The sequence below is a fragment of the Rhea americana genome, unplaced genomic scaffold (assembly GCF_003343005.1).
Source record: "Rhea americana isolate MKP2758 unplaced genomic scaffold, rheAme1 scaffold_100, whole genome shotgun sequence".
NCBI lineage: Eukaryota > Metazoa > Chordata > Aves > Rheiformes > Rheidae > Rhea > Rhea americana.
This window is the reverse complement of record NW_028185040.1, coordinates 1,133,942-1,151,453: the sequence shown is the minus strand read 5'-3', so window position 1 is coordinate 1,151,453 and position 17,512 is coordinate 1,133,942. Positions and strand designations below refer to the sequence as shown.

The window sequence follows — 17,512 nt, the reverse complement described above, 5'->3', positions numbered from 1 at the left end:
TACTTCTTTTGTTGTTGTCTTTTGCCTTCATTGTCTTTCCCTGATGCCCAATAAATCTTTAAACCCTGAAGCTAAAAGAGGCTGCATTGTGCAGCAGCTTTAATATTGATTTTGCTAGAGAGTATAAAATCCAGAGAGATAATAAGGAAATCCATCTAAGGTACCCTGCCAAGGGCTCCCATTAGTTGCTCTACCAGGCATCAATTCAAAAAACCCTCGAGAGCAGCACATGAATAAACATCAGAGCCTCTCTGGAATGTTAATGCATCAGTCGCCTAATTGTCAATGCTGCCAACAGACTCCAAGAAAAGTAGTATCTTGGGATTTCAGCCCCTTCAAACTCTAGTCCAAAGTAGATTTGATATTGGCTTAGAAGAAGGCATTCTAGTACATGGCATCGATGTGCCCTCGATCAGTCCCAGGACTTGGCCTATGCAGGACTGGAATCTGTGTTTGAAAAAAAAAAAGTCACATATCTTGGTYTCAAACGGTGAGAATAAGTTGGTCATGAACTGTAAGACAGGAATGACTTTCTTCCAGGGCTGTCAGTTCGCCTGTGTGTCAGCAACCCTAGGTTTTATTCTTGATTCTACCACATCCTTTCCATGTGGCCAAGACATTTTTTTTTAAMCCTGTGGGGACCCTCATTCATGGCACAGCTTCTTTATTTATTTCTTTCTCTCTTATCTAATGAGAGTTTAAATTCCTTGCAGAGAAGTTATTCTCTCGTAATATGTTCATATAGCGCCTGGTACAACAGGAGCCAAATATCAGTTGGGACCTCTGCTTGCTACGGTGATAATAATTTTATGAGCAGCSTTTCATTAAGATCCATTGCTACTTAAGAAACAGCTGCAGTGTCAGTTTATAAGGCTGTTCACTGTTTTAACTCCCTCTAGCTTCAGAAACAAGGCTTTGATCTTCCCCATAGAAGTAGATGTGGGTAAAAGAGGCTGAAGCATGAACAAAAATGCATTTTTCCTATCAAATGGGAAAACTCAGAATTAGAACATTTGAGGTCATGAAACAATGCTATCCTCATGTCACTGGAGAGATGCATTAGAATTCATCCATCTTCATTTCTTGCTTTTCCACTGTCTTTCAGTGGGCACATCACTCACTCAATTAGCACAGATCGAAGCTAGGAAGAGAGACACAGGTGTGTCCCATTGTGGCTATTCAACCTGAATATGGGAAACATCTATTATCATGACAAATAATGCAGAATCTGACAGCATTTTCCTGATATTACATTTTTCCCATTAAAATATAAAAGAAGCCTGTTAGTACATTACTGTTTATTGCTAATGACAGTCACAGAAGAAGTGAGGAGTCAAAAAGCCTGAGAGACAGAAGGTCTATGAGCTAAGGAAGATGTTTTCCATCTTTCATCATGAGGGAGCCTGAGGATCCCCAAGGCCCAACCTGAAGATGTTGCCACAACACATGCTCCTTGCCTGCTGCAGGTTCACATAGCTGGGAATTTCTGACCCTGTCACCTGCAAAAGGCTTCTGCAAATACACAGACAGGGAAAATATCCCCCTCCCCAACACACACACACCACTTTTTGTGCCCTCTGCTTAGCCAGCTGCCTCCAGGAATGTCTATAATAAGTATTTAGTAGAGCAACTTTAGGTAAAGCAAGCAGCTGCCTAGGATGACAGGCTGTCAGGGGTCCCAAAAGGGGCAGAATGAGGGGCCTCTATTCCAGAGGGATGGTGAAGAAGATGACTGCTGCCACCACCCCAAGATTCCCATACCCCATTCCATTTCACTGTACAAATTTTGGGGAAATTGCTTTACATCAGTTCCCAACTGGTGAAACAAGGACAGTAATATACACCTTTCTCAATAAATGGAGCTTCCATTTTCTGAAAAAAAAGGTCAGCAGTTAGGCATTATCTTGCTGGTGATTTAGTATTTTAAAGGTTGCCTGGAATTTCCAGAGTCTTTTTAAACTCCCAGCCTGGAGAGAAATTACAGGGAGAAGAGAAGAGTTACAGTCACTTAGAAAAGAAAAAAAATCTAATTACTTGAAAACTGGAATCTGCTGTATTAGTGACATTTCTGCAAGTCTGTAATGCTCTGCATAGGAGCTCCAGTGTCCTTCATTTTTGATCTACGAGGAATAGCAATTATTCACAGTATCAGGAGAGCTGTTCCAAATCTAAAGTTTTTCTAAYCAAAATAGAACATGTTGGAATCAGAGTAGCTGTGTCTGTTGGTGTACTTGTCCCATTTAACAAAGAGATGGAACCAAAGGCACTTGAGTGACCCCAAACTAGGCCACGCCAGGCAAAYGTAAGGCAAGCTCACACTCACCTTCCAGACAAGCCTATCCTTCCTTGGGCTTGTGTTTCCACGTCAAATAACCCATGGAGGAGTGTGTGCATGTGTGTATGTGTGTGTATTTGTACGTCTAGCTGGTCCCTAAGAAGTCTCATTATGGATGATGATGCAACAGCTTGGCGATGTCAGCTGCCTGCACCCAGCTGCTGCCTAGCAAGCTCGTCACATTCTGCCCTCGGAGATGTGCACAGTGAAGTGACCTGTGTCACTGCAGGTGGCARCTGTGCTGACTGCCACCAGGCAAGAGATGAGTGAGGAGGCTTATGAGAAGCATTTGGGAAAAGCTGTAGATGGGGACCACCAGCAGCATCAGGGTACTAGCAGACCGGGTATAATGAAAAGGAGAGACCTGAAATTAGAGAGAGGAGGGATGAAGCAGAAGTTAGCATCTGTAACCCATCCATTTAATGGTGGCCAGAAGGCTTGGGCCAGCATACAGGGTTCCTTTGGGGAAATAATTAGGTTGCCTCAGCCCTCTGCCAGAAACCTGAGGAAATAAATTCACTTGGTGCTCTTCCAAGAGACACTTTTAAGAACTTGAGGAYCCCACAGAAGCAAAGAGGATAAAGATCACAGTCATATTAAGACATAGCACAGAAGAATAGTCTGTACAAGGCTGTCTGGGCACTTGTTATAGCACCCAGTGGTTAAGGATATAAGAAATATTCTACAGACCATCTGAAATAAGACTCCAGCTTTGACAGAGGAACTAAGAAATATTTTTAGGGAAAGCCTGGCCAATTTTTTTGCGGTTTGTTCTCCTCATATGTCCACAGCAGCCATAATTTTTGAACATAGATTTTATATATTTCTGCCTATTCCCATTAGTACCTACTAATATAGAATTACAGAAATATAGATTGGTAGGGACCTCTCGAGGTCATCTAATCCAATATCCCACTCAGAGAGGAACTATCCTGCCTTCTTGTCCACTCACATGTCTAATCCCTTCTGTACCCACCTGTTATGTGCTTCCACTATGTACTGTGCAAACAGGCGCCAGAAATTCACAAAAGCCAGAAAGTCACTTTCTGTACACAAGTATCTTTTTATTCGTTTTAAACTCTCCTACTCTTGATGAATGGCCCCTAATTCTAGAACTACAGGATATGGTGCATAAGAGTTCTGCTTTCACCTTATCCACTGCTTTTGTGATTCTGTAGACTCTGAGGAACTCAGCCTCTCCTATCTGAACAGACCCTGCCCTTTTGGTTTCCTCTCTAGACATTTCCTTCATCCCCTTAATCTTTTCCACCCAAATCTAGCTGGATCCTAGCAACAAGGTTTCCATATTTCTTTCTGAAATTGTAACAGATTCCAGCAAGTATTATCTCTGGTCCYATTTACAAAGTCGGCTTCATTAGGGCTACTAATTTCTGCTGCTATTCTTCAATCTCACAGCAAAGAGTTGAGTCTGTAGCTGTATCTCTTCCATTAGAAATTCCCTAAGAAAAGAGAGCCAAGAATTCTTGMGAATTTTGAGTAGACTTGTCATAACTTGTAAACAAATACTCTGCCTCCAGCTCTTTATTCTAAGCCTTTTCTCAAAGTTCAATCCTCGCCATATCCAAACTTTTACTCAATTATAACTATTTCACTAGCATCACTAGAGGTGTTATAGAGAACCTACAGTCTCTTCTTATCCAAGTCAACAAAAACTCCATGGAGGAAGAGAGGTTGATGGCCACAGCTGACGAACGGTTTAGAACTGGAATGAAGGCAAGAGGAAGAGAGAGAAGTGCAGTGAGGACTGAGGAGAAAAGCAGCAAGAGAAATGATGAGTTACAAATAGGGGTGGCTGCAGAATAGCTATCTGGAAAGGGGGTCCTCTCCTTTCTGAGAAAGGATCTGCAAGGAAGGCAGGGAAGGTCATAGCACGTTGCTTTCCCACCTAATACATCTATGGAAAAGGAGACACCTATCTATGGCAGAGAAAATCCAGCACTGGACATCAGCGAAGTGTCTGGTCAGAATAAATTTGCAGGTCATGGCTAGGACCTTGAAGTGGATAAGCAATTTTTCCTGTGTGCTGCGTGACTGTGCAGACACTTTTCTGTTACTGTTTTTCCCATGGTTTATTGTTTTACTCCTTCTTTACTCTTTTATTCTTTACTTCTGCTATGGGAGCTCCRTTGATTTTATACCATATCATCTCAGATTCAGTCTTTTGTGTRCTCTGTATTGTATCCAACACGCCAGGTAAGGCTTGAGAGCCTGCAAGGAGAACCTCAGAGAGTCTCCGTGGAAATATTTAAACAAGGGGATGCATTGGTCTTTTGCTAAGAAGCTAACAGTGTGAAATCACAGCAAATTCAATACAAGGGGGATAATGTTAACACAGTTAAGCATGAATTTAGGCATGTCATTGTTAATCCCTAGATTAACAAGAGGGAAGGAAATGTGTCAAAATAATAAAGTACCTATTAAAAAGGCTGTAGAGACAGACACTGATCCATAGTTAGCAGCAAAAGATGACAGAACGTCAGTGAAGCGTGAGCCGTCATCTGGCAACATTCTGTTTGCAGAAACCAGCCGAGTTAGGGACTTATGTCAGACTTTCTGGGGATTTCCAGACTCTGAAAAAAAGAAATAAGGAAGGCAAATTTGAGAAAAAATCTTCAGTTTAATTTGGGGTCTCTGGGAGTTTCTTCTATTGCATTAGATTATTGTTCTCTTTGTCCACAGTTGGAAGTCAGGATCCAGCAGGGGAGACATACAAACTGTATGAAGTTGTTGTCCCAGTCACTAATGCACTTTGTAGGAATAAAGGTATGTCCTTGGATCCCACAAGGAAGGAGAATAAGGAGACAGGTAGAAACTCCAAAAGTCTAAGAGAGCTGGAAGGATTCAGGGGCTATGTGAAAGCATAGGGCTTCTCAGGCACTAACTCCACGCTGCTGATTTCATTTATCAGCTAATAGCAAATAAAAGAGCAAGTGACGTTCTGCTTAATTTGCTTCTTTATGGTTGTTAGCGGTTATGCTCTCCAGAGACAAAAGGAGAGTCTTGGGGCTGTTTTTTAAAGATGAACTGGGACAAGCCAGGTGCCCCTCCGGGGGTGTTATGGCAAGAGCAGTGTTACAGCCCAACCCAGCAGAAGGCAGCTGCTGATCAACGCCAGCACCTTGGCTTTGTCTGACTTCTGGATGTCATTCTCGGCACTAACAAGAGCTCAGAAATCATTAAAAGAGGGAGGAAAAAAAGGTTGTTTTTTTTAATTGCCTTACCATTTTTGAGCCTAGTTCAAGRTTATTTTTACAAGCAGAAGTTCTAGAAACTTAGCTGGATGTATCTTTCTACATCTTATTAGGAAAGTAGGCAATATACAATGGTACCTGTGTTTGGGAATAATGACGAAAAGATAAAATTAAAGAGGAATTCATCTCTATTTGATATCATTTATGAAATATCTGCTCGATATCCTCTGAAGTTGCCTCTTCCTATCATTCAATAACAAAGAATCCTGTCAAATATCCTAGAAGCCATCTTACTTCTTTTTCTCTGCAGCTGTGTTCAAATCTGCCTGTACTCTTTAAAGAAAGGTTGAAGTGTGTGTTGGTGTTTTGAGGTATAAACTTGATATCTGATTATTTTATAGCTTGGGTTCTCAATTATAACACTCCAAGAGAAACACAGCAAGGATAAAGATTAATTACTTTTAATGTTGTTTCATATTTGTTACGCTGGAGATAATGCTTGTTTTAAGTAAGTGGAAACAGGTGTGTAGCAATTGATTAAATTAAATTAAACAAGCAAATAGGGAATGAAATGCACATGGCTATTTTCAAGGAGAGATATTGTAAACACTAATTAAGCAGCTGGAAATCAATAACTACACAAAACTGTTCCCTCTCCCCAATTTTATGACATGAAGAAAATAACACACAGCCCTCCTGTTCTCAATTATGACATTGTTATTTATACCCAGCAGAGGTGTAAATAAGAGGTATCCATAAGCAGCCTGGCCATGTCATCATGGATGCACACAGTCGGCTCTTTTTAACCAAATCAGAAAGCTGAACTTTTTTAAAACTGGACCATAACGAATCCTGTAGATGACCAAGAAGGTTTCAGGATGATGTAGCATCACTTTCACATCATCTATGGAATCCCAAAAGAGAGAGTGACTTGTCAAAAGTCAATCATTTTCAGAACTAATTAGCAAAAAATAATCCTCCATTCTCCTTCTGATTAAAATTAAGTCCTTTTACATGAAATGAGGGATGGTAGGTACCTTTTTCAGTGCTATATCACCATGCAAGACTACGGTGAATTTTGTGTTTACATGAATTTGAAAGACTTAACAAGGGGAAAAATAGATCTGCAATATTCTCAAGAGGCTTCAGTACTTATTTCTGCTCTTACAGAGTCCCTATTTGCTCCCTGCAGAAGCACAGATAGGCTCTTGAATTTTGGAACGAAACTGCTTTTGATTGCTTTTTAGTATTATTACTAGTAGGCATCTACGTGTCTAAGGTAGAACAAGAAGCTGCTTTCACATCTGTCTCATGCAGTCCTGCACAGGGCTGGTTATGAGTCCAAGGGCACTTGGTGTTTACGAGGCCATTGGGTCTGCATTCTCAAAGAAGTTAAGCTCAACACTATATCATTGGTATGTATTTTTTTCCTCATGGGGTTGATTTTCCAGATCTCTCCATAATGGTTAAAGAATGGCTTTTGCAAATGCCACCCAATGGAGCAAAGCCTGTGCAGGCTGAGAAGGAGGAGCAGGTCCTGTTCTTCAGGAACTGGTGGCCAGCCATGCAAAAAGAAAGAAAGAAAGAAAGAAAGAAAGAAAGAAAGGGAATATGTGGAGAAGAGAGAGAAGCAGTGAATTCTTTTTGTCTGTTTGGGCCCACGGATATGTGAGTGAAACAGATTCAACCTCTACTCCCATTCTCACCACCACTGATCCCAAACTGAGGTGAGGTGTCTCCATAGAGGGATAGGCGCACAGTGTGTCCCAAGGCCTGGCATGTAAGCTGTCTGGATGGATGAAGCTGTCCCACTTTCCAGGAAAATTAAAAATTAATTGGCACAATGGCTGGACCATGCCTGCCTTTCCCTTCCCCCGTGGCTCCTCCAGCATCACCCCTCCTCACTGCTATAGGTGGAGGGGTCAGAGGGGCAGTGGAGGGAACAGGATCTCCTCTCGCCTGGTTTTACAGGTGCTCAGCTGCAACTTTGGTTCTGAGTTGTAAGTACATTCATAGGTCTGGCCTCTAGAAAACAGGCCATTACTCATCAGTGCCAGTAGAAAAGTGGGTTTACTTACCTGTGGAGGATTTGCAGTTGGRACCCACAATGCTACTTTCACAGGGTCATGATTTGGTCCTCCCACCACTTCTACCTTACATGTAGGAGCAATTGTGAAAGTGGCCACAGAAGGTGGGCATCTGCTGCTGCTCTCCCACAAAATCCTCATGAATGGATCAGAATTCATGTAATTGGAGGAGAGTTCAATGCAATTCAACTTGCTTTCAAAACCTACTTGCTGGCAGAACTGAACACGCTTTCTATCATGTTTTATGTTAATAATTTCCTGGCTCTGCTGAACAAAAAGCAAGCCCTCTGTGGTCTCACGGGACTATTATAAAACAGAAGGAGCTTGCTTTTATCTCTATAAAATTTCCTGATATTAGCAGTTATTGTTCTGATATTTCATTACTGATAAGCAGGAAACCTACCAAACAATGAGCATTTAATTAAACTACTGGCAAATAGACACTTGGTGGTTGGAGAGTGCTTAAAATGAAGCAATTTTGTTATGTAACTGAAATATATATTGACCATTGAATACCAGCTCCACAAAAGCTCCTCTCTATGAGGAACCTCTTTATTTACTCTGGCATTGTTCTCTTCATGTCACCTAAATGGTCACTTTTCACTGTGAATATTACTTCAAAAAAACCCATATTCCYACAAAGTACACAATACCTTGCAGGACAAAATAATAGCACTGGCATTGAATATGTGCATGATTACCCTAAGAGGAAGAAAAATTTCCCAATTCATCCTGATAACGTCAAAACTCTATGCACAAAGCTGAAAATATATTGCATTAGTTGATAAAACTGAGCACATTTTGTGTGTATTGTGGCAATGCTCCTCACTCTAATGCCTACCTCATTAGAAACAGAATTTGTCTTTCTGAGACAACAGAGAGTTCCATCTCCTGAGGTCCAAATCCCATTGGATTCTCTTCTGGGAAAATTTTTGGTTTTTATGTTGCTTTGGGAAATTAACTTTGGTCCATCTTGGCCCCCTAAGCTAGTGGGAGTTTTGCCTTGGATTGCAGTAAAATTAGGATTTTGTGTACTCTATAGTAACTGAATCAGAAACTGTAGGAGCACAGTCTTCCTTTTGCCCTGCTAATAAGCTTAACACCTTGCTAGGAACAAGCTTCTTTGGAAAAGGACTCTGTGCAAGTATTTACACAAATCCCACATGAAGCAGAGCTTATAYGACTCCGATGAATGAAACATAATGTGCCCATGCTAGGCCCTGTGTTCAGCAGCTTGCTGCCAAACCTTCAGCTGGGCTCAGCTCTACTGACAGCATATAAAAAATGTATAAAATGCTAAAGACCAACACACCTTTGTAATACTAGAACTGTGATTTTAAAATCCAGGCACTGAATTAAGGGTAATTACAGGCGTGTTTCTAATGGAAGCAAAGCTGCTTCTACAAATCCCATGCAGCATGGGGTCTTTGGGGTTTTTTTCTCTCTTTCAAATATTTTTAAATATCTCAATTATACAATGGGTTGTAATGAAACACATTATTGCGGGCAGAGGATGCTATCCTGCTCCTAATAATATGTAATAATTTGCTTAGCAATAGGAACCATGCGAGAACTATTACAACACTTTTTTTCCCCCTTCATTTCAAAATGCTGGCTGAACTGGATTGTAAATTGAAAGCTGAAGGATATGGACAAAGATATTGGAAAAAGTACTGCACATTTGCAGCAACTGTTCATTTTTTGATAGTAGTATCTATGGCAGGGACACAGTGTCTTATATTGCCAGAAATAGTATTCAGGCCAACTTTAATAYCTGTCACAAGTACCGTACTGGTAATTGCATTTGAATGCAGCACTGGCTGGCATATGGGCCTGTTACCCTCGATGGCGGTCTCGGACTGGCATATTTTGCTTCTATCCTGCTGTTAGCACCACTGTTGAGGAGCWGATGTGACAACAGTTCTCCTTCTGTGTATGACATCCTCTCTGCATTGCCTTATGATGGCAAACTTCAGCCTAAAGCTCCCATCACATCTGGTGGTGTGTCTGATGGGAAGAAAGTAAAGGCCAGAACTGTATTAACCATCCTGTACAATCCAGGACAAGACACAGCCCTGCCCCATCTGCAAGACCAGACAGGTGACAGTCTGCTGCAAAGAAATCCTTGTGCTTGGCAGGAGGTTGGAGCRCTCTCTCCATGCCGCCTTCTCGCAGCAAAGCAGCAGAGAAATGCTTGGCGGGGGGCTTTAGAGCAAGCTGTTAAGGACAGAGGCACTCAGTAAGATGCCCAAAAGTGAACTGGGTCTTGCTTCATTGGTCAACAGCATGCAAAGCTCTTTTGTATCTTTATTATACCACCTTAACTGAGCAAGTAAAAACCCTTTGTTAAAAATTCCCCAGCTCTAAGAATGATAATATTCATAGCATACATATATACATACATATGTGTGTGTGTGTGTGTRTATATATGTATGTATGTATACTGTAGGCACCAAAAAACTCACAAAAACAACTGTTCTCCTCAAAAGCATAGTCTCATGATAACAAACCTGCTGTTCTAACCCTGTCATCACACAATATCCATATTAGGGTCAACAAAATCTCCTTCTAGCTCACCATCCTGTCCTGACGAGCCATAGTAAATGCGCTGTGATATGTGTAAGAGCAGGGCAAGCAGGAAGTGTTATTTCTACTGAATATCCCCCCAACCCCATGGCAACTATTATTTCCATTAAGGACAATCAGAGTTTAGATAGACCTGATCCTCTATATCCGTCTGCTAAATCTTGCCTTATATGCCTTTATTTCCACAGCACCACAGGGATGTACTACATTTTCCAAAGACATATAAAAGTCCGGTTAGTGTAATGTCAGTAAAATGTGAACCCTCATGGATTTACAGGCTGGCATCTCACACCAGAAAGTTTCTCCTTGCAGACAGTTGTGTTTATGTGGGCACTGGGCCTCTGACTGGACCAGTCAGTTGACCAAGTAAGGGCCTACATTAATATTAGTCAGTGATGATATCCAGAATAAAGTGGCAGAGCTGTGGCATGGAGAACTCTACTTCCTCCAGCCCTCATCCTCTGTCTCCACCTAGCCAGCATCAATTAATCTATTACAGTTTCTCATTTACTGAATTTTTCAGGATTGTAAGTAAAAAAAGTACTGAAAACTAGATTTATTTTTCTTTGTCAAAGGAAAAATTCTCAGACTATTACAAAAGCTAATGTTTTTATCACCTCCTGCGGAGATGAAGTGCTCAGAATTGCATGGGATGCAACTTCCAGCTTTGAGACAGATGATTGAGTGATGCTGGACAAGTCATCATCTCTGACTAGGTCCCCCCTTGTGAACTGAGCTAGCTACGAAACTGCCTTTGCCAGTTAAAATGGATTTTTTTTTCAGCACAAATATAAGCTCTCAATATGCTTCTGTGAAATTACTAGCAAAGGGTCAATGGTGCTGCTGTAATGCAAAGAATAAAAGATTAGTAGAGTTTTCAAGATGCTTGCAACAAACTGAAAAAAATCCAAGTGACGAAGTGTCTAATGTCCTTAAATTTCTTTCAAAACACGCCTGTGTAGAATGCTTTGTTCCTTGCTCCTTTGTTTCATGGCCTGGATTGAAAGTCTTGGGGTCTGATTTCTATCCTCTTTTAATGCAATGTTTCCTGGATAAGGCATGCTGAAATAGCCTTATCAGGAGGGTTCACAAACACAAGGGCTCAGACAACCTTCTTTCTCTGCTGTCCTACCAATAGGCACAGAGAGGCCCAGGACATTGGAGTTTGCTAATGTGTTTCTGCCTCTAGTTTAGGAGATGAGCAGATGCTGTAGATGCTGAGGTTTCTTGCAATCAATCATGCATGTAATTTCCAGTCAGGTAAGCAGTCTTCTTCCTAGGCTTACAGTTTAGTAAAATAACACAGCCAACATGGAGGGCATTAGGAAGAAGAACAAACTCAGAAGTCTTTTATAAGCTGTTTATATTTTAAGGTATAAGTGCAAAAGGGCTGTGCTGTTATCTGAAAATATAATGCTCAGATGCATAGTTGGGAAATGCTATGATCTTGCTAAGTCTATGCTGTTTTACCAGAAAAACCCTCTGCATCTATGCAAGGGAAAAAAAGTGATGCAGCATGTACTGAACTAGATCAAGAAATTAGTAGGGAGGATGAGGAATAGCAGTGGCTGCTCCAGGAAGAGAAACCAACATGACAAATCTAAACCCTCTGGGAGAGGAAGGAGAGAAACTTCTGACACAAAGGGCAACCAGGGTCTTGCTCTCAGCTCCAGCCCCCGCCTTGACTCCACACTGCATATGAGCTGCGCATTTAAGGAGGTGTACAAGTTACATGGGCCAGAGGTCATCTGCTATTTCTTTGTCCCAAGTCTCTCTGGAATACAATTTTCTATTACCATCTGCCATTTACTGGGTTTTTACATCTGTCTTTCCCTAAGTGCAAGCCCCAAACCCTCCTGAAGCAAGGATCAATGAAAACCATGCAACAGAGTCTTTAAAACAGCTCCRAACTAGAAAACTTTTCTGCCTCATTTAAAGCCATGTCTTGTTCTTTCTTTGTTTTCTCCAGCTTTACCCTTCCTGGAATAAGCAAGAACACTCAGCTGTAGACGAGATACAGCAGAAAATGCTAAAGTTATCTGTCTAAACATAGATGCACAGGCTAATTTACAGCCATTTGCGTGACAACTTAAAATGACTTCCCTTTTCCTCAGCATTGCACAAGAAGCTTGGTATGACCCTCTGCCTTTGACGTAGGAACTCCCTTTACCACTCCGTATGGGGTTATTCTCTCACAGTGTTCTGGGTCTCCCTCATAGTCCTCCTAACATTCGCAGGGGCAGCAGGGAGAATGTCTGCATGGGCCATCTGTCACAGTAGATACGAATCTCAGACTCTTTTGGGCCCTAGAGACTGCTTTGGCCTCAAAGGTTTCACTCAGCAGTACAGCAAACACAGATGGTTTCCCTCTTGGACCTGAGACAAACATGCTGTCTTCTAGGACGTGGCAACAATTCGCCTAATATAAGGCTGATTTTAATAATCTTGAGCTAGCTATAAGTTCARGTCTGTGATAAGTGCAACCTATATGCCTTATATGCACTTCCTTCATCTACAAGGGAAAATGCAGATGTTTATAATGATTTGTCTGCAAAGTTAGGCATGTTGAGCACACATTTCAATAATCCATTTCATTTTTAACTTCCTCAGCTAAAAGGGAAACCACCTAAGATAAATGTTAACCCTGCATTATGCAATTTATTTGATAAAATACAACACTGTGCATTGATCTATTGATCAACCTACGCTGGCTGCAAAGTAACTTATTAAATCAACCACAGTCTGTTTTATACTTATGACAACATTTATACAGTAACTAAATAAATAAATGTGTCCTTGCAAGATACAGTTCCTAAATTGTGCAAAGTAACTTTGGACATGTGCTTGTATGCAGAGGCTCAGAAGTTAACATACTTCTGGACCAAACTTTCTACACAGTGCAGTACACTTTCGCACAGAAATAAACAGCACAGGATGGAGCTATGCTTGAGCACATCAGGAGGGGGCTGGGCCTGGGGTTGCTTATCCAGAGGGAGTATTAACTTTGATATAATGAAGGGTTGCTGCATAGAGGAGGCATTTGAATCTAGATCACGAGTGTTTTATAAATGCTTAAGACCTGTTAAAATGAAACTTCGCTTATCAGTACCTCCTATTTCATCTATAAAGTGTACCAAGGGTTCAAAGCGGAATCTGAGCAAATCGTAACACAAGTAAATGAATATGAAACCCCACACAGCTACATCTCCCCTTGTGATTTGGATCATATGTTACTTTTTCATGCCTTTCCTAACCTTCTGCAGTAGCTCTGGGCTATGTGGAAGTGACAACACAGCATCTATAGAAGAGTGGACCTTCTGGCAGGAATACCCTTGCTCACCCCCACTTCATTAGAGGGAAGGGTTTGCATGTAAACACTGTGATAGCAGACTCACTTGATGGCCCTATCTCCTTCCTGCAGAGCTCAGCCTCTCCTCCTTCAGAGCAGACTGGACCTCACCTCTGCATGCAAGATCACCCACTCTGCTCCTCACCCATGCTTTGCATGTAGCCTTCCTTGCATATAAAGTGTTCTTTCCAGACCATAAAATAGGCAGCATATTTTAAAGAGGGCTAGCACAGCAATCCATCACCAGTAGAACTATTTTAATGAAGGTACAGAGAGGAAGGCAGGAAATGAGAAAACACAGACCTCAGCATTTTAAAAGGCCTCATGGAGTCTGAGGTTTTGCTGGCCTCAGTGCCAGACCAAGCTGGGGCATCTGCTTCAAGTAATTCCTCTCCCACCCCAATGGTAGGGTTTTAGTTAATGTAAGGCTTCCAAACAAAAATCATGTAGTATGAATCAAGGCCTAATAATACTCTGCCTCAACTAGTACTTCCCCAAAAGCCAACCCCCTAAAACCTAACACAACATTCATGTTTTATACATCACATCATAAGAACTAGTCTTCATGGTAGTCTTCATGCAGAGCTATTGCAGAAGATTATGAAAGGCATGAAAAAGTAATATATGATCCAAGTCACAAGGGGAGATGTTTCACTGTGGCTGTGTGAGATTTCATGTTGTTGCACGAAAAGTTGACTATGAGACAGCAATGTGCCCTGGTGGCCAAGAAGGCCAGTGGTCTCCTGGGGTGCATTAGGAAGGGTGTTGCCAGCAGGTCGAGGGAGGTGATCCTGCCCCTCTACTCAGCCCTGGGGAGGCCTCATCTCAAGTACTGCATCCAGTTCTGGACTCCCCAGTACAAGAGAGACATGGAGTTACTGCAAAGAGTCCAGCGTAGGGCTACGAGGGTGATCAGAGGGCTGGAGCGCTACGTCCTATGAGGAACGGCTGTGAGAGCTGGGCCTCTTCAGCCTGGGGAAAAGGAGACTGAAGGGGGATCTTAGCAATGTGTGTAAGTACCTTAAGGGAGGGTGTTGAGGGGACAGGGATGGGGACAAACTCTTTTCAGTTGTCCCATGTGACAGGACTAGAGGCAATGGGCAGAAATTGAACCACAGGAAGTTCTGCCTGACCGTGAGGGGGAATTTCTTCCCTGTGAGAGTGACGGAGCACTGGACCAGGTTGCCCAGAGAGGTTGTGGAGTCTCCTTCTCTGGAGATCTTCAAGGCCCACCTGGATGCAGCCCTGTCTAACATGCTGTAGGTGACCCTGCTTGAGCAGGGAGGTTGGACTAGATGATCTCCAGAGGTCCCTTCCAACCTTACTGATTCTGTGATTCTGTATTCTCACACATGCCAGAACAAGCAGGACACCAGCAATCTGTAAGGAATAGTTCTCTATGTTTCTATAAATCCACCTCTACAAATCCAGTGTTTCAACTCAATCATACTGGACTGACTGCCGTGAGTGAGATCTGATTTTGGTCTTCAGATTCAGAATGAGTTGACTGCATGCAAAGTTGTAGCTGGGAAAAATCTTTACAAGTTACTGCAGTGATAAAAAGCCAGCTGTGTTTGCACTGCAAAGCCATCTATAGCCCTACGATGGAAAAAAAGCATATCATCAAGGGGCATCATGCATCTTTCAAGAAATCATTCACTTTTTAATGCTATGACATCTGAAAAGCTTCAGTAAGCAGACATTTTTGAATAGAAAAGAAAAGTTTTAACAGCAAGAAGAATCAAAGGAAGGTCCAATTCTCACTGCCCTTTGGACATTTGAAAATGTCACTCATGAAATGCAAATCAAACCATAAAAATAAAAAAATAGCAAATGCATAGATAGGTAACAGCTTTGTTTATATATATATATATATATATATATATCTTTTTTCTGTAAAGTTGTCCTCTCTTTTCCCATCTGTCAAAGCTTCATTGCCTGTCTCTAAAGCACTGGCCTGGAAACTTTTAGACATGTGCTTATCCTTAATTACATGACTAGGTCCTTAAGTGCTCAGTGGAATATTCACATGCAAGGGAAGAGGAGGGTTAAAGTGCAGCGTTATTACAGACTCAGATTATTTTCCTGGCCATCCTTGTGAGATAATTGAGCAGGAAGGACTGTGAAATTGGAAGGAGTCCCAACCCTTTTACAAGCAGCACAACAAACAACTGTGGAAACTGTGGAAAAAAAAAAAAAAAGAAAAAAAAGATCTGGGAGTAAATCCTTGGCCACACTGTTCATGTGAAAGTCCCACTGGAGAAACTGGGAGAAATCTTCTGCTAGAGTAAGATGATTTCTGGCATCTTACAACATCTGATATTTTTGCCAAATCTATAAGATAAAAAGAGTTAGATATGTGATCTTGCCACTTGTGATAGCCCTCCTTCTGTATGATTAAAGCCGTAATACCCCAAAAGTATCCTTAGGAGTTAGGGGCTAGAATAGGCAATGACTTTCTCAACCCTGGAGAATTTTTTCAGCATTGTAAATTACCTTCTTATTTTCAGTTGGGGCAATCAAAATGTGAAAATCTTGAGCTGAGTTTCAAAAATTATTTCAGATCTGATTATTTCAGTGTTCTTATTCTGATTTTCTTCACTTCATAGAAAGATGCATAATAACTTGTGTTTCTAATTAAAAGGCATTCTGATGTAAAAATAGAGTATTTTTATTTAAAACTCATTGCAACAGAGCGATCTTGACAATGCTGAAAGAAAAAATAAATTGGTACTGAAATGGGCATCACATCAAAATCAGTTTTTTTCCTATGAGCAGTTTCAGAGTTTGGGTGGGGTATTTTTTTTGGGGGGGGGGGTTCAATTAGAAAATGCCATCCACCAAAAAAAAAAATCCTATGCTGCTTTCCATAGGAGCCTATATTCCATTTTTCCAGAGTGATTTAAGTGTTTCCAAACTTGCTTTTAAAAATGGGTCTCTGAATACATTAGTGTTACCCTCCGCGAGGTACCGGACACCCTTGTCTCCCGCAGACGTCGACGGGAAGGCTCACAGCACTTTCAGGTGGTGCCCTCTGACCATTTAAGTTGAAGTAAAGTAAAGCTACTGCACAGAATTGGACCCAGCAGGAGCAGGATCTCAGAACTGGGAACTACCCCTTCACCCCCCCCCCCACCCCTTGGGCCATCTGTACAATATATTATTTATGAAAGAAACCCTGAGTAATTTAAAGCACGCAGCCCATGCTGCTGCTATTGAATTGCAATCACTGTTTTTGTTTTTCCGGGGGGAAGGTGGGGGGGAGTGCCAGACAACTGCAACAAAATTGTGGGAGCAGTCGCCGTTTTTGAGGACGATTTAGTGAAACAGCGCAGACAAAATCAGTTTTGTTGCAAATGAATACCAAGAGAGGGGCCATTCATAACCCCTCCAGCGGGCGGCATTTCGGCCAGAGCTTTGCCGACGGCAGGCGTGTTTGTATATTTTTCCCTCGGTTGAAATAACAGCTCCATCCAAAGCAAGGGGCTAAAATAGGACAGACTGGTCTCTACTGGCAAACGCCCGGCGGCCGCAGAAGCCTCCCGGCGGGGCCGCGTAAATGCCAAGCTTGTGCAACTCGTGGGGGCCAGGTACGTGCACCGACCCCGCAGTCATCGCCGCCCATCGCTTGCGCGGCTGCTGCTGGGGCTCGGGCTGCTCCCGGACGTGCCCTGCCTCCTCCCTCCGCGTTTGATCCTCGCCGCTCCCCCGCGTCCCGCACAGCACCAGCCGCCCCCCGCCCGCCCCTTCCCACCGCCCTCGCGCCCCTCGGCACAGCGGCTGCAGCTCGCCTCTTGGCTCCCTGAGCTACGCACCAAGGCTTCTGCGCACACACCCCCACCACCACCATCACCTCGCTTAACTGAGTTTGCCAGCACGCTCGCCTCTCCCGGCAGGGAAGATGCTCGTGCCGTGAGGCAGAGCTGATTTTTTCCCTGTCCTG

General features: G+C 42.4%; 1 protein-coding gene across 1 annotated transcript in view; it reads right to left on the bottom strand.

Moving 5' to 3' along the window:
* The window catches only part of PDE1C (phosphodiesterase 1C), a 359,821-nt gene that overhangs the window by 5,544 nt on the left and 336,765 nt on the right, over positions 1 to 17,512 (bottom strand). The gene's annotated exons all lie outside the window — the stretch shown is intronic.